Below are 3496 nucleotides of genomic sequence, written 5' to 3' on the forward strand. Positions count from 1 at the left end.
ACACGCACACACACACACGCACACACACACGCACACACACACACGCACACACACACGCAGACACACACAGTCCTGTTGGTTCTGATGAAACAACTTGAATTGTGTTTACTAGAATGTAAACCTTTGGCCTTCACTCTCTGTACATCAAGCGCCAATTCTCCTTCCAACTAATGTTGGTATAATTCACATTAATTGTCTCAGACTAATGTTGTCCAATCACGCGATCACTGATGTATCCTCTGACTTTACCTCATTAATCAGTGTTAATTATAACTGCCTTTTCTAGTGCTTTCCTTAATTGAATTAGTACCAGGAGACCAAGGTAAAAGAGGTCAGCTTTAGAGAAAATATGTACTTGGATGTAGAGAAAGAGCTGTGGCAAAGGAGAAAACTGCAATCACAGAGGAGAAGTATAAAATGGGAGGAAGGAGTGAGTGTGGACAAGAGGAGGGCGTGAAACAGGAAGTCTGATGAGAGGGAAATCATGGCAGACTAATCCTGAGAGTTTCTTGTAAAAGTGATTTCCCAGCAGACTGCATCTTGTTTCCACTTTAATTACAGACACAGGAACATTTTTGGTCTGAAGCTGAGTTTCATCCATTATTTTCCTTTTGCTCATATGAATTCTGAACACAGATCTTCTCCCCGTTGGATTTAATAATATTCTCTTTTGCTTTCTCAACCTTCTTCTGGTCTGTTTAGATGTAAACCCAGAGCGCCGTCTTCGTGGGAGCTGTTATATCAAGCGCCTCTTGTGTCTTGTGATGTAAGGGTGATTGTGCTGAAGTCAAGCCAAACGCGAGTAAAAAAAGATCCTCCAGTGTTAATGTGTGAAATCTGGCATCAGTCAATGTGTTGCTTCAGACTGTGACTTGAAGCAGAGCTCCAGAATGGATCCACAGAAAACTTATAGAAACCTGGCAGAATACAGGTCATAACATGATGCTGTTATTTATTTATTGCAAAAGGGACAATGCACATCACATAATGTGCCAGAGTTACTACCTCAAGCTGCAATCAATACAAATACATTATATTACAGTGAAATATAGACACTTCCAAAAACAAAACAATAATGATAGATAAAAAGCATTTTTTAGCTAAAAAGAACATACCAAATTACAAATTTAAAAAGAATAAAACACCATATAGCACAAAGGCTCACCACAATACAAACAATAAATAAAAAAAACTGAATAAAAATCAGAATCACATGATCAGTATCAGCATATTTGATTATCAAGGAGCCATACTTTTAATTTAGTAAAAAATGATTCAAGACTCAAACCTGTTTTCGCTCTCTTGTATTTCATCCCAGTTGTTGTTCAGCACATTTTCAGCAACAAGACATTCCAGAGTGATTTGCATGATTAGAAAAAAAAATGAATAAAATGACAAGCAAGCAATAAAAACTATACTGCAGTAGCAAATGTATAGCTATGTACCATCTGCATAGCTGTGACTATTAAGTGCTATAATCTGAGGAAGTTATTAAACAAAATGAACCCCTGGAATGAAATTGCTCTTCACAGAGCTTCAGCTTATTTTGCAAAGAAAAGTTTTGATGTTTTTACCAGTTCATATGAACTGGTAACAACTTCATATGATACATTTTCAGCTGTAATTGGAGCAAATGGAGGCTGCATGCAAAATGCACACCACAATTTTTAGATTGTTTGTCAAAAAAAGGGAAAACTAAGCCTGATTTACTATTTCTGCCATGTATGACTTTGTTTTGGTCTATACCATAAAATTACAGTCAACATCTAGGATTGTTAAGACAAAATATGAAAAACTTCAGTCAGTGTGTTTGCATCCAGTTCGTCTTACTTTCAGAAAGGTTTCACATGATCATGTAACAAATTCCCTTTTCTGTAATGAGATTCAAATGTTGTCTCAGGAAGTGAACACATATATCAGAAAGTCAGCTAATTGCTTAGATCCTCTCCTGAGGCGAAAGGAATGAACCTCTAAATTCAGAGTCAGGATCTGTGTCACCTCAGGTTCATTAAAACCAGAACAGAAGGTTCTGCTTCTGCTGCATCGACTCTTAAAATAGAGAGAGACTAAAAAACAGAGTTTATTTATTTATTTTGCTCCATGTAAATATGTAGTATTTGTACCGGCTGATGCAGAGCTCTGAGTTTGTGCTTTTGCTCCTTTGATCTGTGGAGGCAAATTTGAGTTAATGAGGGAGTTGCATGCAGCCCTTTGCAGAATTCTGCTGGTTGGATGAACACGTCTCAAAACCAACGGATGATCCATTTTATGAGAAGAAGAAAAGTCCTTGTTGCCTCTGATCTCAAGCTCTGTTTTCCAACATGTTCCCACATGTAAATATGCTGCACTCTAAACCGCATTTCAATACCAGGTTATAGCTTTGCTATGCATTCTCACTGATAAAAGGTTTCACACCAGTTTGTGTATGTGCGTGTGCGTCCCTGTGTGTCTGTGTGTCTGTGTGTGTGTGTGTGTGTGTGTGTGTGTGTGTGTGTGTGCGTGTGTGTGCGTGTGAGAGTGTGTGTGGGAGACGGTGTGTGGGAGAGGGTGTCAGGGGTTTGTGTTGTATTTCATCCCACGTCCATTTTTTTGTCTTCACCTATAAAGAAACAGCCAGTAATACTTAGCGTGTCGTTTAATTTAATACAATTCAACAAAGAAAAATCCTTAATAAAATCATATTTGAACCTGTATAAGATAGCTAGAATTCTTGTTCACACAGATTATGTGAGTCTCAGTTTGACCAGGAGATAGCCAGAATGATTTGAAGTGGTAATTAAAGAAAGAACGGGTGGAAATAAAAAGTGAGAACCACAGAGAAAACACAGAGACATGAGGATGATGACAAAGAAGAGAATTCAGACGAAGCAGAAGAGAAGTCTTTGGAGGACAGCCTGGAGGTCACCTTACCCATTGGAGAGGTCATTCTGGAGAAGGTCATGTCCTCCAGATCTACCCTGTCCCAAAGTGCACCAGTCATTTCTGTTAATCAAAGGTAACTCTAAATGGAATTGTTTTTGAGCTTAAGGAACTCAGTGTTTCTGCATCCTTGCAGTTTTCTGGAAGTTTGCTCCAGATTTGTAGTGCATCTGAATGCTGCTTCTCCATGTTTGGTTCTGGTTCTGGATGCACAGCAGAACCAGAAAACCTGAGAGGTCTGGAAGGTTGATGCGGCAACAACAGATCTTTAATGTATTGTGGTGCTAAACCGTTCAGTGATTTATAAACTAACAGTATTATAAAATCTATTCTCCCAGCATATGTCCATCTTCCTGGTTTTAGTCAGAACTCCAGCAGCAACGTTCTGGATCAGCTGGAGGATTGATTTTTACCCATGCTTTACCACAAGTGTTGTGTGCATGAATATTTTTGGGCTATTTGGTCTAGAATGTGTTCTGACAAGGCTTGTTTAATAGATTAAAAGTAAGCCCACATTTCTTTATTGAAAGGATTTTTCTACTGGTCTGAAATAATATTTTTATCTTAAATGTGTTTT

This window comes from Poecilia formosa, unplaced genomic scaffold (genome assembly GCF_000485575.1).
Source record: "Poecilia formosa unplaced genomic scaffold, Poecilia_formosa-5.1.2 Scaffold307, whole genome shotgun sequence".
Taxonomy (NCBI): Eukaryota; Metazoa; Chordata; class Actinopteri; order Cyprinodontiformes; family Poeciliidae; genus Poecilia; species Poecilia formosa.